This window comes from Pseudopipra pipra, chromosome 20 (assembly GCF_036250125.1).
Source record: "Pseudopipra pipra isolate bDixPip1 chromosome 20, bDixPip1.hap1, whole genome shotgun sequence".
NCBI lineage: Eukaryota > Metazoa > Chordata > Aves > Passeriformes > Pipridae > Pseudopipra > Pseudopipra pipra.
The window spans coordinates 10,442,501-10,469,114 of record NC_087568.1 but is presented as its reverse complement, the minus strand read 5'-3'; the positions used below and the strand labels follow the sequence as shown (position 1 = coordinate 10,469,114).

The 26,614-nt window shown below is 51.1% G+C and overlaps 1 protein-coding gene and 1 long non-coding RNA gene across 2 annotated transcripts in view; both read left to right on the top strand.

The window, feature by feature from the left end:
- ALAD (aminolevulinate dehydratase) overlaps positions 1-26,614 on the top strand; it is a 393,442-nt gene that overhangs the window by 209,717 nt on the left and 157,111 nt on the right. The window lies entirely within an intron of this gene.
- Positions 3,111-4,593, top strand: LOC135425173 (uncharacterized). The gene is made up of 2 exons (XR_010435496.1): positions 3,111-3,608; positions 4,276-4,593. It is a non-coding gene; the product is annotated as an uncharacterized LOC135425173 (long non-coding RNA).

Below are 26,614 nucleotides of genomic sequence, written 5' to 3'. Positions count from 1 at the left end.
ATCAGAGTTTCAGAAATAGAGAATTAATCAAGCACTAGGGTAGTGACTCATACTGGAAATTGCTACTTTTACACATTCCCCACCTGGAGTACAAACAAGATCTCCTTGAGATTCACGGGGGAAGGTGTTGGTGGCAAATACAAAGAGGATGAGCGTTTACCATGTTAAACTTCAGGCAGAAATATTCATCTAATTGTCTGGAAATCAAAGGCAGGGGCATAGTTTTGGGTGCTCAAAACTATCATTTTTTGGGGGGAGACCTAAACTATATGTTTAGTCCAAGAAAGTGGTTATTCCTCCCCTGAATGGGTGTGGGTCACATCAGACACAGAAGAGGGTTTGGCAGTAAAGACCCTGAGCTTGGGGAAGGCAGGGCAGTGAGTGACCCAGGTAGGACCCAAGGACAGATGTTGGCAGGGTGCAGCTTGGGAGACCCCAGAAAGGAGCACTATGAGCACACTTCTGACTCCCTGAGAGCTATGTTTTGGGTGGGAATTGGGGCCACACCAAGATTTGGGTTCACAGAAGCATTTAGGAGTTGAGGTGCTGACTCAGAGTCTTCTAAAATGCCTGAGGTTGGAAAATCATACAGCGGTCATTGGGAAAAGTTTATGTCCTAGACCCCACCCCATGTGGGTGAATCTGCACCAAACAGCAAGTCCAGCTTTGGGGTTGACTCAGCTTGAGCATCAAATGGAGAAAAGAAAAGATTTATGAGCAATACATAAAAAACCAGCTGTCAAAGAACTCTGCAGTGCCCTTGGGGTTTTTCTCTTTGTTTTCTTGGTATGTGACTCCTCAGCACAGTGTCCTGACAAACCAGTTCAGCTGGAAAGGTCTTCCTTTCTCTGCACACCACAGAGAGCTCAGGTCTTTGGGATTTCATTCACTCACCTTCAGTCACCTCTTTCACCACATTCCCAGATCTCAGCTAATGCAGAGCTAAAAGTGCCCAGGGCTTCCAGGATGGAAGGAGTGGGCTGTGCACCTGCCACTTCCCCATAAGCACCCTGTGCAATACTGGAATACTGGGAGCAAAGAGCATCCCAGGGGGAGGCAAACACAGCAGGACTGTGTTTCACAACACAGGATGAGCCCAGTGTAACTCAGCTATGTGGAGCGAGAAAACCGAAGGCAAAAATGTTTCAATGAACAAATCCACAGCTGCCCTGGTGTGAATATCTGTGTGTGGCAGGAGGTCTGGGGGAGCTGAAAGTACTTTAGGCAGCCACCCAAACACAGAACATGCAGCACAAGTGACCCCACTGAGGTCAACCCTCAGAATAATCCATTCGGCCTTTCCCAGCCAGAAATCCTTGAATCCTGTAAGGGCAGCAATGGGATGCCCCAAGAAGCTCAATTGTTTTCAGATAAAGAACCAGGTGCCCAATGTGTAGGTGGCTCTGAGAGGCATCCAAGTGAAAATCCTGCCTCAGGCTGCGCAGAGGGCGGTGGGAGCCCAGTGGAGCAGGGAAAAGCAGCCCTGGATCTTTCCAAAACAATCCTGGGCATTGCCAGCCCTGTCCCTGAGCACAGGGAGTGAAACAATGAGAAATCCTGGAAGTTCTTGGCCACACAGAGCAGCTCAGGAACCTCATTAGAGAAGTGTGAGGGGAGTGAAGAAGGGCTGCAGCAGAACCAGGAGCAGGATACAGGGCCCAGGGGCAGTGGGAAAGCCAGCGTGGACTGTGGGTGATCCGGCTACGGAAGTCCCATTTCCTGGAATTACAGCCTGACAGCCCCTGGGGGAGTTTCCTCAGCTATTCAGGTTGCTGCAGCACCTGCCCCTTTCCCCACATTGTGCTGGGCAGCGGATGGAGGGTGTCACAGGCCAAGAATTCCACATCCAACAAGAAAATGCTGTTGGACTTCCAGTCCTTTCCCAAACTGCTGTGCAGTTGCAAAGGCAGAATGTGTTGAAAAGAATTTACCAGGTGTATCCTGCAGGCCTAGAGAAGTGCCAGAGCCAGGAAGGGATGGCAAGACCTGGTCACATGGAATGATGAAGCACCATTGAGGGAGCTCAGCAGGACCAGGACTCAGGTGTCAGCTGAGGAGGCTTGGCCAGGAAAGGTCTGTTGTGATTCTTGAAGCTGGCTCGGAGCCCGCCAGAGATCCTTCCCAAACTTGGTCATTGAGTGGTGCTGTGAGTCACTGGAGCAGAGGCACCAGCAGTGAGGCCCTACAGTGCTGTGTTTGCAGGACAGGAACTGTGTTGCAGCAGCATCCAAATGTTGTGGACATACCCCAGGATTTGAGAGTACAAACAGCACTGAGCTATTACTAAATCTGCCTGAAACCACCCACATACTCCATTTCATTTTCTCTTTCATTTAGAAACCTGTCCCTAAATACATTTCCTCTGCCCCAGAGTGGTGGGAGTCACTTCCACAATCCAACCTCCTCTGAACTGAAGAGCCTCTAGAGATGCTCATGGGATCCAGTAGCATCTTCAGAAACTCCTGCTCTTGGAGTTTGGCTAAAACTAGTCCTGTCCCCTCCATCTCTGCTTTTTTGGTCCTGTTCCTTCCCCTATCCCCCCCTGCAGCCCAGTGAGCAGCTGCCCTGGAGAGCTGCAGAAGGCACAGCTTTCCACCAGCATCACTCCGAGCGATGGGAGCAGCGGGTGCCCAGCTCCGATTGCAGCAGCAAATCCTTCCCCACCAGGGCTGTCAGCACCACCAGCACATTGTGCAGCAGGTGCTGGGGTGGCCTGAACGTGCCCAACAATGAAATGTGCCCAACAGCTGCAGCCAGGTCACAGGGAGGACACCTCGAGGCTCTGGGAGATCCCAAAACACGGATCAGTGACAAACAAGATTAGTGTCACTTGACATCTCAGCTGGTGTTTTGGGTACCCATAAAATCTGCTTTGTTCCCTGCACTTGGGGCCCAGCCCTGCCCCTCACTGCAGTGCTGAACTCCCTGATCCCTCTATCCCAGCACATGGATCAGCCTCTCTCCAGGCAGGAGGGGAGGTGGAACAACGTGTTCCATCCACCTGCACCTCAGCCTCCCTTGTAAGACCTCATGTCCTGGCCATGCCTGGGCACAACCAGCTGCTCCAGGACTGTGCTTCCACCTCCCTGGAAAGCCTCAGTGTGTGTCACTGGGAGGGAATTTCTCCTGTGACTTCACTGGCTTTGGTTTTGCAGGAGAACATCTCCATGCTGCAGGACTGTGACAGGGCACAAAGGGTGAGAAGTGTCCCTCAGTGGGAGCTGAGGATGGAGACAGGAGGAGGAAGAAGCTGTGGAATACAGCTATGAAAATCTTGGCCCTGAATACTCCCTTCCCTCCTATCCAGGCACCAGCTGGAAGGTTCTGATGGTGTGGAATGTGAACGTGATGAACTGCACTGTGATGGCACTGCTGACACTGCTGACACTGGGGTGGCACGTGTCCCCAGGCACACCCAGCACAAGGGTTCCTGGGCAGCCCAGAACCAGAAGGAGCCCAGATCACAGTGCTCCAAGTGTGGCCTCTCCAGTGCTGAATCACCTGGAGAATCACCTGCCCTCACCTCCTGGCAATACTTTGCCTCGTGCGGCCCAGGATTCCATGAGACTCCTCAGTGGCAGGGGCACACTGCCAGCTCTTGTTCAGCTGTGAGTTCAGCAGGAGGACCCTCAGGTCCTGTTCTGCAAATCCTATTCAACTGGAAAAGAGGAGTAACAGGGAGAGAGAGACTGGCCAAGTCCACAGCTCCCTTTGTGGGAGTGCAGGAAAGTAACAAATGGAATTTTGGTGCTTCTTTGGGCGGCAGAGTCAAGGACGAGCTGGGTGGTTTTGTCCAGAGCTGCTGCAAGTGCAGCTTTAGAATCATAGAAACCTAGAATGGTTTGAGCTGGAAGAGACCTTAGAGATCATCTCATTCCACCCCCTGCCACCTTCCACTAGCCCAGCTTGCTCCAGGCCCCATCCAACCTGCCCTTGGACACTTCCAGGGATCCAGGGGCAGCCACAGCTTCTCTGGGCAACCTGGGCCAGGGCCTCCCCACCCTCACAGGGAGGAATTCCTTCCCAATATCCCATCTAGCCCTGCCCTCTGGCAGTGGGAAGCTATTCCCCCTTGTCCTGTCCCTCCATCCCTTGTCCAGTGTCCCTCTCCAGCTCTCTTGGAGCCACTTTAGGTCCCAGAAGGTGCTTTATGGTCTCCTCAGAGCCTTTTCTTCTCCAGGTTGAACACCCTCAACTCTCTCAGCCTTTCCTCATAGCAGAGCTGCTCAATCCCTCTAATCATCTTCATGTCCTTCTCTGGACTTGCTCCGACAGGTCCATGTCCTTCCTGTGCTGGGGATCCCAGAGCTGGACACAGCGCTCCAGGTCCTGCAGGGGAAGGGGAGAGCTTTGAGCAATTCCAGGAGAGAGAAGAAAGCACAAAAAGAGCAAATGGACTTGGACCAGCTTTTCCTATTTAGACTCATTTTTTACAGAAGTACCAGAAGTCCTGGAAGCTGGAAAACTTCAACATGCAAAAGCTGTTGCCAAGGCTTATGTTTTCATGCAATGTTTGAACTTTTGCTCCAGACGTCACAAAATTACATAAGATTCCTCATTTTTGCTAAATAAAAATATACTCATAATGGAGAAGGAGCCTTTCACAGAAAATATGATATGAACAGGAACCTGAAAACACAGAAATGGGAAGGCAGAGAAAAGCCCAGGATCTACTCTCTGAAGAGATGACCCCTTATTAAAGCCAAATTTGTGTTCTGGGTGGATGGATCATGGTTTTCAATCATGTCATGGTTGGCACAGTGGATACTGCACCCCTAGTAGCTGCACACTTTAATTTTAAAGTTCAGTCTTCCTAACACATAGATTTTTTGCTCAGTTTCTTCTCTTTTTCTTCCCACCAGATACTTTGTATCTTTAAAAAACCCAGTTTGAGGATATGCTGATTCTCCCTCCTCTTCACTTGTAGGGCAGAACTCCCTCATGTCCTCAGGGAGGCAACACCAGCCCTGTGAACCTACACACCGAGCAAGACACTGTGTCCCTCAATTCCCAGCCCTCCCTCAGGGCTCTCTCCTGCTCCCCAAGCTCTCCTTCAGGTTCCAAAACCCTCGAGTCCTGCTCTGCTCTGCCCTGGGGCAGCCTCCCCTGCAATATTGGGGCAGTCTGGGGGGACACAATGGAAGGAAGAGCTGAAGCCATTAGAGAGTGTCCAAAGGAGGCAACGAGGATGGGGAAGGGCCTTGATTTGAAGCCGGGGGAGGACACTGAGGGCACTTGGGGTGTTCAGCTGGAGAAGAGGAGACTGAGGGGAGAGCTCAGGGCAGTTCCAGCTCCCTGGGGAGGGGCAGAGCAGGGGCAGGGACTGAGCTCTGCTCTGGGGGGACCAGGGACAGCACCCAGGGAATGGCTGGAGCTGTGCCAGGGCAGGGTCAGGTTGGATCTCAGGCAAAGGTTCTTCCCCCAGAGGGTGGTTGGGCACTGACCAGGCTCCCCAGGGCAGTGGGCACAGCCCCAAGGCTGCCAGAGCTCCAGGAGGGTTTGGATGATCCTCTGGGGCACAGGATGTGACCCTTGGGGATGGGCCTGTGCAGGACTGAGGGTTGGACTCGCTGATCCTTGTGGGTCCCTTCCAAAACTCAGCATATTCTGGGATTCTGGGATCTCCTTTGTAGCACCCGTTTTTTCCTGGGGGCAGCCCCGCCTTTCCTCACCTGCAGCATTGTGTGAACATGGTCCCTCCCCAGCTCTGCCTGCAGAAATATTTGGGAGAGGAGACAGGACAGCAGGTAATGGCAGAGTTGCTCAGGGTGATGGAAGACCCCCTCACCCCTCACCCCATCCTGCCCAGGCTGCCAAAAGCTCCAACCCTGCTTGAGAGATGTGGCAAACTGCCCTGGAAGTGTCCAAAGCCAGGTTGGACAAGGCTTGGAGCAACCTGGTCTGGTGGAAGGTGTCCCTGCCCCTGGCAGGGGGTGGAATGGTCTTTCAGGTCCCTTCTAACCCAAACTAGACTGTGATATTTTGATTCTATGATCACTGCACTAAATACAAACCCATAGTGCCTGGGGAGGACTATTCTACATCCTCCCTTCTTCTGAGAAATGAGAGCAAGCCAAATAAATTATACCTGCAGCTAAAAAAAATTATTTAAACTAAGAGTAGAATGGCATCTTTTTTTCCTCTCAAAAAAATCAGGTCACCAGCAAATGACAGTTCCATTTTTTCTCTTTATTGTCTTTCACATCCCAAGCAGCTCTGATGGGAGGGGGGAGAGCAGGAGGACCCACCAGCCACTAACCCAGCCCAGCTCCTGGGCCTTCACTGCAAACATCCACATCCCCAGGCTGTGGGGGCTGGCAGGAGAGGGGGAAAAGGGTGTTTGGTCTGTCAAACCATGGCATGGGGCACATTAATGCAGTGGAAAGGCCACAAGTGCAGCCCCAGTGAGGTGCTGAGGTTGGTGATCTCTGTGATATTTGTATCTCGTGGTCAGATTGTAGTTCAGTAAACTGAGAGCCAGCGAGGTTTTGAAGGATGGTTATAATTTATGTCCTTTAAAACTGACAGAAAATCAACACAAAAAATGGCATTTCACTGCTCCTGCCTGGGCTGTCCCCCAGCTCTGCCATCCGTGGGGGTGGGTTCTCATCCCACTGAGAGCCCCCCTTGCCCCTGGGTGAGCCAGGGGAGGGAGGGGACAAGTGTGAGGGACCCTTCCTGGCAAAGGCAGAAGCTCTGCTGGTGGATTTGGGCAGGTCCCTCTGCAGAGCTCGGCCAAGACCCACCATTAACCACAACAGGGGCTCTGAACACTCAAACAGCCACAGCTGCAGGAGCCATAAAAAGCTCCAAATCCAGATTCCTTTTGTCTACCAAAGATAATTTCTGCCTCCAGCACTGGCCTCCTCCACATGCCTCCAGGAGAGCTCACATCCACCTCCCTTTGCTGACACAGGAGGGCACGTTTCAGACCCCAAAGCCAAAGCCTCAAAGCCCTCCACATCTTTTCCTCGCCCTTCAGCAAACATCCAACAGGAAAAAACCTCTCACCTTTGCTACTTTCCCTTTTTTTAGTGAACTGTAGAGCAGGATGAGGGTTTACAGTTGGAGTTAATCTGGGTTAGGAAAAAGATGAGTTTAGTACTCAGTTTTAATTAGAAATGGGTTACTTTTAAGGTTAAAATGCACAATTAAGTTTTTCTTTGTGTCCACAGTTTTAGATAAGTTTTAGGCTTATATCTGTGGGGATGATTAAACTCAAAGGCTTAGATTTCAAGTTCCAAGAGATAATTGCTTTTGGGTTGGAATTGAATTTGAAATAATTTGAAGGATTAAGCTGGTATTAAGGTTAGATATGATTAACCACTGCATTATAGTAGATTACTGTTAAATATAATCTAAGGCTGATTTAGGAGTCAAGTTTGAATCTAATTATAATTAGGACTATTATTTGGCATAAACACTGTGATTCCTGATCAGGGGAGATATGAGAGTATGCACCAGGATCTTGTACTCTCTGCAGCCACATTTCCAGTTGGTGCCCCTGTTTTGGTTCCTACTATGAGGGTGGGAGATCTCAGCCCCTCTGCCAGCTCTTGCCACTTGGTTTATGGCACAGGATCATCCAAATCCACATGTTCATGCAAGGGATCTGCTCCCTCACCTGTTTGGCAGCAGTATCCTGACCTGGATGCTCCTTGCCCATGGGATACCAATCCCAGGGGTGGGACACAACCAGACAGGAGAAGGACCAGATGATCTCCTTGGTTTCCAGTCCCGCTCCCCACCAAGGGTATGGACTCCTCTCTGTCTCTCATGGGCAACACTCCTCAGAGAGTCCCCAATGAGGTGACATTCTCCTGCCACCTCCATGGGCCTTCTTGTGGAAACCGGGAGAGATCCCCAAGACAAATAAAATCCCAGAATCCCAGAATATGCTGAGTTTTGGAAGGGACCCACAAGGATCATCGAGTCCAACTCTCAGCCCTGCACAGGCCCATCCCCAAGGGTCACATCCTGTGCCCCAGAGGATCATCCAAACCCTCCTGGAGCTCTGGCAGCCTTGGGGCTGTGCCCACTGCCCTGGGGAGCCTGGTCAGTGCCCAACCACCCTCTGGGGGAAGAACCTTTGCCTGAGATCCAACCTGACCCTGCCCTGGCACAGCTCCAGCCATTCCCTGGGTGCTGTCCCTGGTCCCCCCAGAGCAGAGCTCAGTCCCTGCCCCTGCTCTGCCCCTCCCCAGGGAGCTGGAACTGCCCTGAGCTCTCCCCTCAGTCTCCTCTTCTCCAGCTGAACACCCCAAGTGCCCTCAGTGTCCTCCCCCGGCTTCAAATCAAGGCCCTTCCCCATCCTCGTTGCCTCCTTTGGACACTCTCTAATGGCTTCAGCTCTTCCTTCCATTGTGTCCCCCCAGACTGCCCCAATATTGCAGGGGAGGCCGCCCCAGGGCAGAGCAGAGCGGGACAAGCCCCTCCCTGGCCCGGCCGGCCATGCTGGGCCTGGTGCCCCCCAGGACAGGCTTGGCCCTCCTGGCTGCCAGGGCACTGCTGACTCAGGGTCAAGTGGCCACCACCAGGACCCCCAGGGCCCTTTCGCTGCTCTGCTTTCCAGCCTCTCCTTCCCCACTCTGTCTGTCCATCGGGGTTTGCCCCATCCCTGGGGCACAGTCCTGGCACTTCCCCACATTGAACTTCCTACACTTCGGGATTGCCCAGGCCTGTCATTTGTCAGGGTCTCTCTGCAGGGCCTCCCTGCTTTCCAGGGACTCAACAGCTCCTCCCAGTTTTGGGTCATCTGCAAACTTGGTCACCACCCTTTCCCACTTTATACACGTCTAAAATTCACAACTTAAACCCAGAAGCTTCTGGTTGTTCCTGCAGAGAAACCCCAGAAATCCCTGATGCCACCAGGTCAGGAGCAGTTTGGAGCTGTGCTGGATGGGAGACTGCAAATGCAGGTGCTGGCTTGGTTGCAGTCCATGTTTTCATTTTATGAGGCACATGAAGGATAAACTAAGAGTGGTTTTGTTTAGAACATGTTGACACTTTCCCAGGTTTCCAGCCATTCAAAGCAAGTCAGGGGAAACATCTGATCATTTAAATCTATTTTCCATTCTGAGTCTGAGCCTTTATGAATAAAACCAACGATTGTTGTTTAGAAATAACTCTCTTCCACATATATCTATAATTTCTCTCTGCAAAAAAACCCCACTTGATGTTTAGTCAGTACTGTTTTATTCAGTTGCAGTAAAAGTGGGGAAGAGAAGACTCAGTAGGCTGTTTATTACCATGGATGTTATTTTTTGTACTTTACAGGATGCATTTTCTGTCAGAATTTGTAAAATATTAATCAAACAAACAGAAAACAGTACAGAAACTACAACTTGAAATGAAGGTGATTTCACAGCAACACTAAATCCATAATGGCACATTCCCCATCTTTTTTCTGTCAACTATGCCACCTAAATGCTTCATTTACAGCAGGTTTGCTTTTGTTTTGGTATTTCTTGACATTTTATTGTCTCGGTTTCATTGAAATGAGAACAAAGGAGAGAAACTCTCAGTGAATAACAATGTTAAGAAGCAATTAGCCAGTAGAAATCAAAATACATGATCATGCCATTAAAGTCTGTGACAATTCACGTGCAGGAGAGGGAAGAGCTGCACTTCAGGAGATATTTAAACCAGTGTGTTCCACACACTGCCTGTCACACTCCAGGCATGGACTGATCCTTAGCACAGGGAAATGGGAGGTGGGAGGTTGGCTCCCTTGTGCATCATTGCCATCCACCCCCTATGCCCCCACCCAGACTGTTTGTCCCATCTGTCCCCCCATGCTGGGTTGGTTTCCACCAGAAATCAGAGCCAGGGCTCTCACACCCCCCATGGCAAAGATCTCCATCCCTACAGGAGACACCTGGGTGTCATGGAGACCCTTCTGTGGGCGTCTCTCTCCTGTTCTGGACACACCAGGGAGGAGGTACCTGTGACACCAGATCCTGCCCCCTCAGCAGGAGTGTTCATGGCTTGTCTTGGGAGCTGCAACCTGAGGAGGAGCCTCATTGACAGAAGAGTTCCTATAACCCTGGAGGTGTTTGAGCAGAGCCTGGATGTGGCATCAGTGCCATGGTCTGGGTGACAAGGTGGGGTTGGGTCAAAGGTTGGACTTGATGATCTCAAAGGTCTTTTCCAACCTTGTCAGTTCTGTGATTCTGTGACCAATATTTCAGTGTTTCCTCTTCAGGTATTTTTGCTATTAGCTCAATATTTTAGATTTTTTTTTTTTCCATGTACATGTGGCATTGTCACAGCAAATCACAGACAACATTCTGATTTTTGGTGAAGATTTCCAAAGCTTTGCTGAGTGCTGAAGGCACCTCTGCCTTCAGGTCTTGCATTATATTGAATGTTTGGGATATCTGTTGTGTTTCTGGGTCTGCAAGGATTTCCTGTCTTCAATATATAAAACAGCACTTCCTCATTAAGGTTTTCAAGATCCTCCTTCATTCTTCCTCTAATGTCTGCAAAAAGAGCCTCAGCAACAACTGCATCTTACATTTTTCAGAGAGAAGTAAATTTGTATTGACATTACAGGTTGTATTTGAACTGCAATAAAAGCTGTAGCTGGTTTGAGAAATGCTTTTTATAGATTAAAAATATTTGTGGTCTAAAGATGTAATTATGTGGCCTTGAGGAAATTTTGGTAAATCATTGTACCAAGGCAATGGCTACATTTTCCTTCCTAATTCAGACCAATTTTACTCAGCTGGAGTTCCTGCCCTGGCTCCTTCTCATTTCTGGGTTTTAGTCTTGCACAGAATAGTTGCACTTCATTCAGACCCTGCACTTCATATTTCAGGATCAGCTCTGAAGAGCTGCAAAAGCAGCCAAATTTCCCTTACTTTGGGTGCTTGAGTGGAGACCTTAAGTCCTCACGATGGGATTTTCAGGACCCTCAGTCTGGAAAATCCTATTTCTTTGTGGGCCTTGTCCTAGCACTGCCTTCCAGTGAACTTCCTGAAGGGATGGCACAGGATAAAGGAGACAGGATGGTGGGAGATGTTTTAAAATCACCTGAAGTGTTTGTTCTTCCTCTTGCAGGATCAGCATGGACCTCAAGTGACTTGTATCAAAACCTGCTTGAAGCCTTTTTAACATTAGGAGGTGTCCAATATAAGTAAAATATAAAGAAAATATAAATAAAATTCACAAATAGATGTGTTTTTCTTTATCAATTTTTACTTGAGGGTCTATCCCAAAAAGCCCTGTGCTTCAGGGGGGACCAAACACACAGATGTGATCTCAGCAAAAACACTTTTACAGCCCATCAGGCAATTGCCAGTGCAGTCCCCACAGCCCTTCTGCTCACTATTTCATTCCCAGTTCCTGTTTTTCAAGATATTGAACTGTGAAAAATAAATACATATATTTACAGAGACATAAAAAGAGTGAAATCAACCCTGTCATGGCATAAAACCACAGCCTGAGAAGCAGCAGGGGCAGGATGGGCAGGATGGGCAACACTGCCCACAGATGGAGCACAGATGTCTGGGATGGGATGGGAGGGATGGGATGGGATGGGATGGGATGGGATGGGATGGGATGGGATGGGATGGACCAAATAGTCTTGGAGAGAAAAGGGGTGAAAAGCAGAAAATTCCCAGAAACTGTGGGAAAGGAGGGCAGAGGGTTGGGTAGAGGCAAACCAAGTAGAAATCAGGGATGGACAGACCTGAGCCTGCCCCAAACCCCCGTGGGAGCTGCAGCTTGGGCAGGAGCTTCACTCTGGCAGATCTGGCCTGAGTGATCTGATGGGTCTTTTCCAGCTGAGCCTTTGAGACTCCACAAAACCACTGGAGTCACTTTACGTAATCCCTGGGAACGAGAGACATTCCAGAAATAGTTTTCCAAAAGAAAAATACTGAGTTAATGCAACTTTTTCTTAAAGCAGTGATGAAGCCGGGGGAGAATTTTCACTGCAGCCCCAGGGGGAGCACAGTTAATGTCAGAATGGTTTGGTGCCACACAAAGTTTTTTCTGGGTCTATTTATAATCTTTAACTCAAAGTGGAATCTGTTCCTGAGGGGGGAAAGGCAAGAACATGTTTATTTTATGCAAAAAGGAATCTTTTTTTTACGTTGTAAAAACAGTTCACTGGGACAGGATGGGATCATTCCTCCAACTTTTTCTTGGTAGCCTTTAACATTTGGTCCAGTCCCTTCAGTGGTGAGAGATGTGCAGGACAGTGTGTCTGAGGGAGAGGGAGAGACTTCCCTGTGATCCTGATATTCCCGTTAGTTCCTGCCAGAGAGTTCAGATGCAGAGTGAAAAGACATCATTTTTCCATCACAGATGAACCCACACTGAGAACTACAGGATGCCCACAACTGTTTTCTGTCTCCAAGTCCCTCTGCTCTTTGAGAATTTGCTTGCACACCCCTAATCAGCAGCTTTTTGGGGAGGAAAACTGCTTTTCACACAGTCAGTCCAAGATTTTTATGTCAGTGTGAGGATTTGTGGAGGAGCAGGTCATCCCATGTCACAGTGCAGGACATGGAGTGATCCCTGTAAAGTCACCAAAGCCTGCCCAAAGAAAGGAAGGGTGAGGAAGAGGGGGTGTGATGGGACAGTGAGGGTTGGGAAGATGTCACAGTCTCCAGGACAGCATGTCCTGGGGACACCAAGGCCAGGCCAGCAGGACTCTGTTGTTTGCTCCAGAATCTCTGTGAGAGGTCAGGGGTAGGAAGTTGTGTGCTGGAGTCTCTTCCAGCTTTCTTCTCCAGCCTCCTCGTGTAGCACCTTCCCACTGCAGCTCCTGGGACGTGTCCCCAGGTCCAAGGCAAGGTGTGCTACATCCAGACTGGAGGGGGACACCAACCAGGGGGGCTGCACTGGCCAAGTCACAGGCCAGGAAACCAAATTCTTCCACTCATGTCTGAATGGAGACTCCATCCAAAGAGATTAGGAGGAATTGGACATCAGGAGAAATTTCTTCACAAAAAGGGTCATTCAGCGTTGGAATGAGCTGCCCAGGGAGGTGGTGGAGTCACCATTCTTGGAAGTGTTCAAGGAACACCTGGTTGGGGCACTCAGTGCCATGGTCTAGCTGACAAGGTGATGGTTGGTCCAAGGTTGGGCTTGATGATCCCAGAGGTCTTTTACAACCAAAATCACTCTTTGACCTGGTAGCTTCTTTTCTGCCTTTTACATTGGACAGAAACTGCTCCTCTGCCTTTATGGCCCAACAAGGGCATGTGTAGAGTTAAGTGCGGGAGGAAAATAACTTCCTGGAGATGAGGGAATGGGCTATTTGGCTCTGTTCCAACTGGCCAGGACTTCTTATCCCAGGAGAGGTGTCCCCAAACTCTGTGCCCTCCATTCTCCCTCACTCTCCTCTAACAGACTTCCTTCTCAGTCAGTCTCAGAGGGCTCCTGGAAATTTTTAGAGGAGACTTTTCCCCAGGCTTCTCTGAAGTGGAAACAGGCCACTTCTGAAATAAAGGTGACCTGGGTGGGAAATCAGTGTGGGCTCCTGGTGTTCCCAGGGTAGAAGACGAGGGCTGGCATTTGTCCAGCGTTGGCCCCTGAGTTGCTCTGCCAGGGTCGAAAATGCACTGGCCAGTTGTGAGCAGTCATGGATAAAAAATTGTAAGAGCAGGAAAATACAGAGTGACTTTTACAGCAGTAAAGGTCACTCTGACACACAGTGTCTCCAAATCAGTGCTGCCCATCACAGGTCCTGCTGCTCATTTCCCAGGTGGGCGCCTGGCCCAGGAAGGCAAGTCAAGGCAGAAAAACTAAGGGTTTCACCTCCCAAGCACATAGAATCACAGAATCCCACAATGGCTTGGGTTGGAATGGACCTTAAAGATCATCCAGTCCCACCCCCTGCCATGGGCAGAGACACCTTCCACTAGCCCAGGTTGCTCCAAGCCCCGTCCAACCTGGCCTTGGACACTTCCAGGGATCCAGGGGCAGCCACAGCTTCTCTGGGCAACCTGGGCCAGGGCCTCCCCACCCTCACAGGGAAGAACTATATCTCAATATCAAATCTAAACCTACTTTCTGTACCTGCCAGGCTCAGCTCTGTCCTGAAGTCCTGAGCAGGATGGAGATGTTTCCTGTCACTTCTGGAGGACCAGTAGCAGGATGGATGCAGGTAGGAACTCTACCAGGGTGGGAGAAGCCTGATAATAAAGAGAATAGAAGGAAGATGGGAACAGTATGTGACCCTCAGGGTCAGGACAAGGTGAATAAAGTGAAGATATTTGGTTTCAGTTTCTGACTCGGGATGTCCCTGAGTTGCTTTGGCCAGAAACAGGATGAACCAAGAAAGGATCATTCTGATCTTGAATTTTTTTCTTTTTCTTGTTCCCTAAGCCTGGTCATGGGTAATTCTGAGGCAGGGAACCAGCCTGGAAAAGGAACTGTCTGGTTTTGCTTTGACTCAAGGTTGTCATGGGACTTTCCACCATGCAGCAGCTCTGGGAAAGGGTCAGCACTGCTTTGGGAGCAGGGGACAGGAAGGAGCATTGCAAAGGATCTCGCAGGTGGTACCTGGGAACTCCCTGCTTGTGTTCTAAAGTCCCAATGCTGCAAAAGCAGCTGAGGCTGCCTGGCCTCCCATCCAGCCCCAGGGAGCTTATCAGTGCCAGGCTTTGCTGTTAATGGTGCTGCAGGCACAGTGGCAGCTCAGAAAATATCAGACTGGTGACCTTTGGGGCTCCAGTGTCCATCATCCCATCCTGCTTCCCCCAGACACCACAGGGACCAGGGGCAGCTTCCCAACAACATATAACAAATCCCTGGTGACCTCGGAGCCCTGGATGGAGCTCGGGCCTCCTGTTTGCTCTGCCAGGGCCTGTGAGAGCTCTTCTGACAATGAGGTACCATGAGCTGTTGACAGCCCAGCTGGAAGGAGTGACTTTTACGCAGTGCTGGAAGTTCCCAATGCTGAGATGCCGAGATCACTTCCCAGTGCCAGGAGCAGCCTTGGATAGGGCAGCTCCCTCTGGGTCAGTGTTTGTGTGGGTCTCCTGAGGGATGCAGGAACCAAACAACAGCACACTGAGCACCCCATGAGCTCTGCACCTCTGCCATGGGGCACCACAATATAGGAAGATCTGAAGCCATTAGAGAGTGTCCAAAGGAGGCAACGAGGATGGGGAAGAGCCTTGATTTGAAGCCGGGGGAGGACACTGAGGGCACTTGGGGTGTTCAGCTGGAGAAGAGGAGACTGAGGGGAGAGCTCATGGCAGTTCCAGCTCCCTGGGGAGGGGCAGAGCAGGGGCAGGGACTGAGCTCTGCTCTGGGGGGACCAGGGACAGCACCCAGGGAATGGCTGGAGCTGTGCCAGGGCAGGGTCAGGTTGGATCTCAGGAAAAGGTTCTTCCCCCAGAGGGTGGTTGGCACTGACCAGGCTCCCCAGGGCAGTGGGCACAGCCCCAAGGCTGCCAGAGCTCCAGGAGGGTTTGGATGATCCTCTGGGGCACAGGGTGTGACCCTTGGGGATGGGCCTTTGCAGGACTGAGGGTTGGACTCGCTGATCCTTGTGGGTCCCTTCCAACTCAGCATATTGTGGGATTCTGTGAGATGCCAAGATCACCTCCCACTGCTGGGAGCAGCCTTGGCAGGGCAGGTCCCTCTGGGTCAGTGTTAGTGTTGCTGTCCTAAGTGATGTAGGAACCAAACAACAACACATTGAGCACCCCATGAGCTCTGCACCTCTACCATGGGCATCTACCCAAAGTCATTCAACATCTTGGGCTTTGCTTTGTGGCTGAGCCCTCAAATGGCAAAAAAAATGGCCAAGGAGGAAAATAAAGTATGGATTAAAATTCCCTCTGTGACTCAGCCTTCCACCATCTCTGATAAACAGGGCTCTGGACTCACATGAACAGGGCTAGAGCCTGGCTCTGACCTCAACAAGGGGTGTAAGGTCCTAGTTAATCCCCAGTAGCTGAGTCTAGAGCTCCAGGCATTTTCTTAGAGCTCCCTGCCCTAGAAATAGTGAGTAATTAAACTGTCAAGGGAGTGTTTTCAATATTCTTACCCCAAAACATTTTGCCAATGGTTTGCCATGTTCTTGTTCCCAAAAACTGAATGAGGGCCCTAGATACGAGTGCTAAACATGAGGGCATGTCAGGCCCTTGTCCTGGTAATAAATCACCAAACTGAGCACTGAACAGCATGCCTTGCCTTGCATTAAAAACCTTTACTCCTCTGCAAACCTGGGTGTGCATTTCATGCCTGGCTGCAGCAGTGATAACGTGGCTCCATTTCTGCCCATCAGCACAGCTGGATCCCCATCCCTGTCGAGTGGAAATACCTGTTAAAAGCAACATCTGCGACACCAAAAGCAAAACATCGCGGTCGTAAACAGCAGCAGGAGGGGAGGCCTGTCAGACTGCTGGGATTGTGGGCAAAACGTTGGGAGCCAAAGAGAATTAAGGAATTTAATGGGAAGGTGAAGGCTCAGGATGGGTTAAGGCTGGGCACTTTCAAGCAGGGGAGATGCCACCTCTAAAGGGGCAGGTGGAATAAGAGTAGATAAAATGTTTTGCTTGGAGTTGGAAGCTGCTGGAAAGCTGTGACCAAGTTGCCATGATTGAAACCTGGTGGGGTGAATGCCAGGACTGGAGTGGAGTATCGATGGCTACAGGCTGTTCAGGGGGGCCAGGCAAGACAGGAGGGTTGGAGGGGTTGCCATGGACATCAAGAGATGGACAGACTGAGAGGAACAGCCACAAGGAGGTAACAAAGGGAACCTGGTGCTTGATGTCTACTCCAGATCACCTGACCAAGAGGAGCCCATTGACAAAGCCTTCTTGCTCCAGCTCAGGGGACATCACCCTCACAGGCTTTTGTTCTGCTGGGGGACCCCAACCACCCTGGCACCTGCTGGAAAAGTAGCACAGTGAGCTGGGGGCAACCCAGGAGACTCGTGGAGGGCTTGGAGGATAAATTCCTAAGCCAGGGAATAGAGCCCTGCCAGAGGGGATGTGATACTGGGTCAGGACAACCCCCTGGATCAATCCAGGCTGGGGATGAGCAGATGGAGCAGCCCTGGGAGAAGGACTTGGAGGGGCTGGTGGGGGAGAGGCTGGACATGGCCCAGCCCAGAAACCCCCCGTGCCCTGGGCTGATCCCCCAGCGTGGGAAGCAGAGCAGGGGGGATTGTGCCCCTCTGCCCCCTCAGGTGAGACCCCCCTGCAGAGCTGCTCCAGCCCTGGGGAACAGCACAGAATCAGAGAATGTGCTGACTTAGAAGGGACTCACGATAATCATCAAAGTCCAGCTCCTGGCCCTGCACAGACACCCCAACAATCCCACCCTGTCCCTCAGAGCCTTGTCCAAACCCTCCTGGAGCTCTGGCAGCCTTGGGGCTGTGCCCACTGCCCTGGGGAGCCTGGGCAGTGCCAACCACCCTCTGGGGGAAGAACCTTTTCCTGAGATCCAACCTGACCCCCCCTGACTCAGCTCCAGCCATTCCTTGGGTCCTGTCACTGGTCAGGAGATAAAAACAAAAGACGTGGAGCTGCTGGAGCGAGTCCAGAGGAGGCCACAGAGCTGCTCCAAGGGCTGAAGCCCCTCTGCTCTGGAGCCAGGCTGGGAGAGCCAGAGAAGAGAAGCTCCAGAGAGACTTTAAAGCCACTTCCAGTGTCTAAAGGGGCTCCAGGAAAGATGAGGACAGTTTTTAGCAGGGCCTGTTCTGACACAACAAGGGGTGTCGGTTTTAAACTGAAAGAGGGTTGACTCAGACTAGGTATGAATTTTTTATGAGGATGGTCAAACACAGGTACTGGTTGCCCAGAGAGGCTGTGGCTGTCCCATCCCTGCAAACATTGCAGGCCAGGTTGGACAAGGCTCTGAGCAACCTGGTCCAGTTGAAGATGTCCCTGCTCAGTGCAGGGAGTTGGACTCGATGGGCTTTAAAAGTCCCTTCCAACCCAAATCATTCTCTGATCCCGTGATTCACTGAGATGTCGACATTTCCTTTCCAACAAGGAATGAATTTCTATTTGTTCTCCTTCATAAGTTTATTTGCAAAGAAATTACCTCATATATTGATCAAATTCCTGACTCTGACACTGGAGATTTAGTAATCTCCAGTTTTATATCTGTAATTTCATCAGTTAAGAAGTTAGTTTAATATATAGGTCAGCACCTTGCCCAAACCCATAGCCACAGAAAACACCTTCTTTGGAAATGTCTGGAAAAACAGTTTGGAGAATCCCTGGCCTGGATGGCAGCCCCACTGCCCCAGGGCCAGGCAGTGTCACCAGTGGGAATCTGGGGTCAGCACTTCACATTTCACTTACTGTAAACACTTGGATTTAGGGAAACTCAGAGTAAATATTGGCTTTAACTTTCCACTGGTCAATATTTACTTATTCTGTCAATAAAACCTGATGTTCATTTTAGCAGAAGCCTGGACTCGTTGGAACAACACGGATTCTTCTCCCAAACAAGCGTCCACATGAGCAGGAGACAGAACAGTTGGTGCAGGAACAGCTGTGCTGCCTCAACACCTGGGCAGGCAAAGCAAAGGTGGTCATTGGTAGGGAAGACTCTCCAAAAAACACACTGAACTTGAGCTTTGGACACAGGTGAGAGAAACTCCAGGGCCCTTTTTACTGCTGGAAGACAAACTGTGCCATGGGGAGGGCTCCTCTGCCAGCTGCTGCAGACCCTGGCTGGTTCACAGAAACACAGAATATTCTGAGTTAGAAGGGACCCACAAGGTTCATCTGCAGCTTAGAAAGGTGAAGGTGGCCTTTGGTGCCCTTTGAGGGAAACCACCCTTCCTGGGGTCTCTTGACAGCCACTTTCTTGCTCAGGGGGTGGTAACTCCTTGTACTGCCCATGGCTGTGATCTGGTGCCAGTTCCAGCTCCCAGTGCCCCCCTGAGGCTCAGGTGCTACCACAGAAAAGATGTCTTGGAGGAGCTGCTGGAGGTTCCCAGCCCCACACCCTGCTCAGAGCAGAGTCCATCTCCTCCAGGACAGGTCAGCCATGGCTTTATCTTGCCCCATCCTGAGGATGCAGCCTCGTGCCATGGGGGTGGCACTGGCTGACACTCAGCACAACCACGTGGAGCCAGCCCAAGCAGGGACGTGTTCCCACTCCTGCCACCCATCCTGCTGCCCCTGGCTGAGCTCCTGACCAGCTCACCCAGCACCAGAGGCAAGTCTGGGGTATGGGAGAGGCCCAGAGCAGCCCCAGTACAGACCAGTTTACAGGTCTGCACTACTTAATCCTCAGTTTTGTGTTATAGTAACAGCTGTCAGACATCAGCTGCTTAAAAAAAACAGAGAGAAGTCTGCAAAATGTGCATTGATACCTAGATTTATGCCAACACATTTAGAGGAATAGTGCCCTAAATCTGGAGGTCTGAGCTCACAAATCCCCTCAATAACACAGAGAGGCTGCAGAGGGACAGCACTGCAAATCCAAAGATGCTTCCAGAATGTGTCTTAATCCCTGTTTGTGGCAGGTGCAGCAACAACTGGGCTCCCAGTGGGGGTGAGACAGTGGGTTCAGGGGCCAGCACACGAGTCCCTGTGCAGACACAAACACCCTTTCTGACCCCAGTCCCTCTCCAGTACACTGCCACTGTGAAACGCTCAAATTCAGGATCAAATCTGTCTCTGAGATGCCTCCAAGGGCAAGAACATTGCTCACACAACCCAAGGGGAGCTGATTTTCCAGGAGATGGAAGAACTTGACTCAAAACCTCATTTATAAAGCCAGCAGTCTGTGCTGAAGCCTTGTAAACCAACCCAGCCCTTGCTATGTCTACTACTACTAATTTTTCTTAAGGAGGCTTGTTACAGGCTCCAGCAGGGGCTGCAGCCTCCAACTGTGTCATTGGGATATTTAATCCATTCTTGGAAGGAGCAGAGCCCAGAAAGCAGCACACAGAGACAGGAGGCTGGACTTGTGCCAGTGCCAGAGGACTGGAGAGCTCCACTAACCCCTTTATTTGCTCCCTTGGGAGCAGGGATGGCTCTGGGGAAGGCATCCACTGCTGCTCCAAGGAAAAGGAGCTCTGCACTCCAGGACTTGAGTAGCAACAACCAGGGTTGCAGTTAAATCTGGGGGATCACCAGCTCCAACTACACGGGAAAACCTGGGAAAATGAAATACACTGTGCTCAGTGAGGCAGCTGGATACTCCTTAGGGAAGGGACAAATTGGGATGAATTGCTTCCATCTCAGATGGAGCTGGAGCTGTTTCTGGTCCCAGCCTGTGGTTTCTGGCTGGAGACTCCTCAGCCTCTGTACTTCACTTTGGGTCCAGGGACCTCCTTGGCCCAAGGCTACAAGCCTTGGTCACTCCCTAACCCACCACACCACTCATCTGATCCCAACTTTTGTGCCTTCATATGATTATTTTCTCTCTTCCTCTCACTTCCCTGGCACCACGGTGCTTTCAAACATTACTTCTAAATGGCTAGAAACGTGCTGGGCCATTTCTGAGACATTCAGTCCCTCCCTCCAGAGCATCCTGAGGGGTGTTTGGTGACCTCCTGCTCTTTGGGGTCTCCAGCTTGGCTGCAGCCAGAGGCTCTTCCCCAGAGAAGCCCCGTGCATGTTGCACTTCTGCCCTACCCCGGAGGTGCTGCTGTGATTGGACACGTGTGATCATTCTGACACAGAAGAGCCATGGGACACTTGTGAAGGGTTTCTCATGTCCCCCAGATGTTATTCCCAGCCTCCAGCTCTCCCCAGGCTTGCAAGGGAGAGCACAAACACCCCCTTTGTGCCTCCAGAGTTCAGAGCTGGGCTCTTGGCTCCTGCCCCTGGTCACAGCCCCTCTGCCCTTAGGCCATGCAGTGATGAGCACTGGGGGGGACTGGACCCTCCCTAGGGGGCTCCTGCAGGGCTGCACAGGAGGCTCCCGGGGTGTGCAGTGACTGCAACCCTGTAAATCAGCAGGGTGTGGAGCCCTGGCAGGGAAGGTTTGCTTTGACACTTTGGGGAAGCACTTGCTCAGTCGCGTTGATCTTTTCTGCTGCATCCAGCCACCCCCAGGAGCTGCTTCCCTCCCATCAACACCACAGCACATCTCAATCCCCCCATGTACCTTATAAACCATCCCTGTGTTTTTGAAAACAAAGGACAGCATTGGTCACATTAAAGTGAAATGCAGCTGGGACAGGAATAAAAGTTCTCCCACAGTGAGGGGTGGGGAAAGTGAGGGGGGAAAAGTCCCAAAAAAAGCTGGAGACTCACAGCTGGGAACACATGGGCAGCTGAGGGAACTGAGCCAGAGGGATCAGAGCAAGGCCCTGGACACACTGATGGTGCTGGGGGGTGACAGAGGCTGAAATGCAGGTGCTGAATATCAAGGAGCCACATCACATCCCAGCCCAGACACGGGGGTAGCTGGGATGAGAGGTGCACTGGCTGGCTCCAGATATACCCCTGGAGTTACTCAGCTGCCCAAAATGCTGTCTCTCACCAGTTTGGCTGTGGTGCTCTGGCCAGATGCTCCTGTACTGGAGGTGGCAGCAGCACTGCTGGTGGAACACCCATGTGAGAAAGCAGAACCTGGACTGTAGAGCACAAAGTTGAATTGTAAATTGAAGGTCAGGCAACATCAGTGAAAATCTTCTTCTGCTCTGAAGAGTATGGGCAGCATGAGCTGGAGAGGGAGGGACAGAAATGTTGATGGGGGGGGTTATTTATTTTGGAAGTGAATTCCTGTGATCTCCAGCTGAGCATGCCAAACCTATGAGTCATGGTAACTCCTTGGAGTGAGCAGCAGAGGCACTACGTGTCCTGCTCTCTTTCCACTGTGTTTAGCACCCATGAGACAGGACAAGAGCAGAGCAGACCCCGTTCTCCTGTGATGTATCGGTCCCTGGGGTGGCAGCTCTCCCTTACAAAAACGTGCTGATACCTGGATTCATTTCTCTTTTTCAAGTGCTGGTCTATTTAACTCACACAATAAGAAAACCTGCACCAGGTGTGGCTGATGAAAAGCACCATAAGCTGCCAATTACAGCTCTGAAAGCCCCAGAACGTGGTCCAGTGCCGAGGCCACCAGTCATGTGTGGGTCAGGCTGGCAGTGCTGCCTCCTCAGCCCATCGACTCCAGGCCTTTATCCCAGTGCCACAGCACAGCACCTGTGCTGCCCCTGCATCCCACAGGATGCCACAGCACAGCCACAGCATGTACAAGGTGGTGACGTGTCCAGGGGGCTCCTCTGCTGCCTGTGGGCAGAGGATGGGGAGGATCTGAGGGCACTTGGGGTGTTCAGCTGGAGAAGAGGAGACTGAGGGCAGAGCTCATGGCAGTTCCAGCTCCCTGGGGAGGGGCAGAGCAGGGGCAGGGACTGAGCTCTGCTCTGGGGGGACCAGGGACAGCACCCAGGGAATGGTCTGGAGCTGTGTCAGGGCAGGGTCAGGTTGGATCTCAGGAAAAGGTTCTTCCCCCAGAGGGTGGTTGGGCACTGACCAGGCTGCCCAGGGCAGTGGGCACAGCCCCAAGGCTGCCAGAGCTCCAGGAGGGTTTGGATGATCCTCTGGGGCACAGGATGTGACCCTTGGGGATGGGCCTGTGCAGGACTGAGGGTTGGACTCGCTGATCCTTGTGGGTCCCTTCCACCTCAGCACATTCTGGGATTCTGTGAGACCTTGTGCTGCTGGCAAACAGAGCTGTTTTAACGAGGGTAGTGGCATTAATTGGACTGCCTTCTGCAGATCTGCTGAGTTTTGGACCCCTGCACAGGTCCAGCATGTTCAGGGAGCTGGGAAGGGATCCAGCACCGAGTCAGCCTGTCCAGAGATCTCATCTCCTAATCGGCCACATCGACTGTGAGATGTTTGGGCACATTCCCAAAGGCTGAGCCTGCTAATTGTGCCTGGCTTTTAGGAAGCTTTGGGTTTTTCTAGGGTTTTGGACATCTGTCTGATTGTGATGGCTCAGAGAATGGTTCCCATTTGAAGCTGTGGGATTGCAGGAAGCTGCAGGAAGCAGATGGATTTAACTGACAAATTGAAGCTCACTGAGTTTTTGTTTAATTAACTTTTAATTGGCAAATTTGGGGCTCACGCATTTTTAGTGTAATTAGCTGCCTAAATTAGCTTTTAACAGAGATTTAAATTTAGAAGCAGGCTTTTTATATCCCGTGCCTGGGTTTATACTGTATCCATGCTGTGATTCCTTTTAAGCCAATTGCTTTAACTCTATCACGTGAAAGGGTAAGGAGATTTGGAAACTGCTACAGGAACCTGGAGCAGGAAAAATCAGAGGCACAGTCCCACAAGGATTGTTCCTGGTCTCCCTTGCTGCATGTGGTTTCTGGTCACTTTGCACCAGCAGACATGTAGGATCAAAGGAAGATCAAAACATAAAGGATCATGTGAACACTCCCTGCCCCACAGAGCAGATTTGGGCAGACTGACAAGACTCCAGGTTGCACAAGGGACACAGAGCCCTTGGAAGTCACTGCTGCAGGTTTGCAGTGCTGACAGGTCCTCTCCCCATGAAAAAGGACAGTGAAGCAGGAGCTGGTACAGGGGAGATGCCTCCAAGTGCAGCTTTTTCTTGGTATTGTGGCGAAAGTCAAGATATTGAGAGATTTTGATGAGGAGGAAAGTTCAGCTGGTTCATCCTCAAATGTTTGTCTGGGAAAGTGTAGCAGGACTTCCTAAATCTCCACCTCTCTGAGCTCATTTCTCAGTGTTTGACACCACTGACAACACACCTTGGCCCCTTCTGACCACACCACTGCCAAGGGAAGGTTTCTCCCCATCTGCCCTTTCAAACCTGTAGAGAGGGACAATCTCCATGGAGAGGGGAGGACAGGACAGGAGAGTGGGTCACTCAGGCTCTGTTTGGTGGCTGGAAGGAGAGGGGTATGGGGAGAGCTTCAGGCCACCTGGAAAGGTTGCCCTTGGATGTGTTCTCCAAGGAACCATGGGCTACTGAGCTCCTGGGAAAAAATGCCTCCATAAATTGGGATGGATTGGGGTTAAAGGACAAGCTACACTGAAGAAAGAGTTCCAAGAAATGGGGTAAACAAAGGGGTTTAAACAAGTCCCAGCCAAAGAGAGAATCTTTTGATTTCTGCAGTTGAAAACAGCAGAAAATTCAGCATAAGGCACCAAGAAGGTGCCAATACAGCCATGATTTGCTCCTCTTTCCAAGGCTGCATCTGCTTACTATTTTAGGAATAAATTCACAAGCAGGGTAGGCAGATCCATATTGGTCTTAATCCACCAGATTAAGGGCAGCAGAGGGGACAGAGCAGCACAGCAACAGCGAGGGCTGGAAAATGCAAATCTGCTTATTCCTCAGCATGAATAAACTCCACATTTTTCTTCTCTTTGCAAAGTTCTTTATAAACAGAACAGAACTCTGCTGTGGAGAAATGACCTTTTCCCAAACAGGACAAGAAAGGCATTGTCAGGTCTCTCCTCTTTCCTGGTAAAAAGGTCGAAAAATATTTTAAGAACCACGGAAAGAATGGAAATGTGGGCGAGTGGAAATTCGAGCGGACTGGGAAACAATAGCATGGATTAGGTCATTCCCAGCAAGAAGAGGGAGAAAATGTCAGGGATTCAAGCGGTCTGGACCCTGATTTCTTCTCCTGTTATGAGCAGATGAGGACCAAGCTCTCAGTGCCCACATAGTCCTGGAGTAAATGAGCTGGGGGGGAAGTGAGAGCACCCCAGCACTGTCCCTGTGGTCACAGAGGGGCTTTTTGGCTGGGTGGTTCCTCCTGAAGCACATCCATGGGAGGTGGCACAAGCCAGCAGAGCTCTGATGTCCTGGAGATGTAGCCCGGCCACTTCCCGCTGGGTAGGAGCATTTGGGAGCCTTCACACACCCCATCCATTAATGATTCACTTTTTATTATTACACATTAAATTATTGCACATTTTCATAGAATTCTCTGGTTATCTGCCCCAGCTCTCACTCCAGGATTGAGGTCCATGGCTGACAGACAGAGAGCAACTGGCCGGAAACCTCCCACACAAAGCCTTTGCCAGGGAAAAAGCTGGATTTACATGAAATTTAAAAACCCCAGTTCCAGGAAGAGGTCTGATTTCTGCAGAAATGCTGAAAAATTTGGGAGGGCAAGATGTTTTTCCACAGACCAAAGGAAAAAAAAGTAGGTATTTTCGCTGTAATTTTCCTCGGAAATTTCTACAGGTGTTTCTGGAATCTCTCAAACAACTTTTTGGGGTTATGGAGTCACTGTTTCTCCAGCTGAGCTGCCCTGGGAGTGCCAAAATTGCAAAGCAGAGAGATGAGCTTCATCCCCACAGGGACAGGAGATCCCTGAGTGCTGGACCTCTTTTCTCCATGCATGGGAATTGGGGTTTATTCCCTCACTGGCTCATTCCCAGGCAGATTTTGGTCAAGACCAACCAGCCCAAGGTGCCTCCACCCTGCTCCCTACCTTGTTTTGGTGCAGCACAAGCTCTCCTGCTCTTCCTTCATCCCCTTGCTGGGGGCTTTGCTCTCTCTCAGCTGTCTGGTTATTCTCAACCCAACATTCAAGAGCTCAGCTGTGCTTTTGAGCTGCAGGAAGGCAAATTTAGGACTCAGCAAAGCCAAAGAACAGATGGGCAGCTTTTAGTATGAATGGAAACCTTTGCCATGGAGGAGATGAGAAACAGCCCCCTGCCAGCCCTGCAGGGCAGCGTTTATGGGGCAGAGGGGAAGCGACAGGGGGGCTGGAGCAGGGCTGGCACACGGGGAAAATCCCCCTTGTCCAGAAGGCAGGAGGAGCTCCAGCTGTTTGCAGGGAACCTCTGCACCCGGGCAGCCTCATAAATCTGTCACAAACCCAGCAGCCACCAACTGCCACCCCAGCAGGGTGGCTCCCATCGTGCTCTCTGCACATCCTGCCTGGGGGGAACGTGCCCAGGAGGTATGAAAGCAAGGCCACCTTTCCCAAATGGATCACATCCTGGGCCTGCCAGTGAGTCAGCAGCAAAGCCTAAGACCTCTAAAAGAGAATAAACTGTCAGGTTAAAATGCTGTGTTTATCACATGGAGGCAGAGACTCCCCTGCTCCCGATGTGGTTTCAAATAAATTAGAGGCCCATCTGTTGTGCTTGGTTCCAAGAAATTAATTACTTCCAAGGGTGACGGTTTTTTACAATAAAGTAATTACTGAGCTAATAATAAAGGCAAAGGTTGGGCCTTCAACAGGAACAAATTGCTGCAACTCCAGGGCCGGCAGCTGGGTGTTCTGAGACTCCCTGGGGACTCCTGCCCCAGGAGAGGAATGCAGACAATGAATAACTGTGACACCGTAACTGTCAGCGCTGGGAAGCTCCCAGGAATGGGCTCCCCGTGTGTGTTTGGAACCAAGAAACCCTCCCTGTGCCCTGAGCTGATCCCACAGCATGGGCAGGGGGGGGATTCTGCCTCTCTGCCCCTTCAGGTGAGACTCCCCTGCAGAGCTGCTCCAGCCCTGGGGAACAACCTCAGAAGGACGTGGAGCTGCTGGAGCAAATCCAGAGGAGACCACGGAGATGCTCCAAGGGCTGGAGCCCCTCTGCTCTGGAGCCAGGATGGGAGAGCTGGGGGGGTTCACCTGGGGAAGAGAAGGATCCAGGGAGAGCTGAGAGCCCCTTCCAGTGCCTAAAGGGGCTCCAGGAGAGCTGAGAGCCCCTTCCAGTGCCTA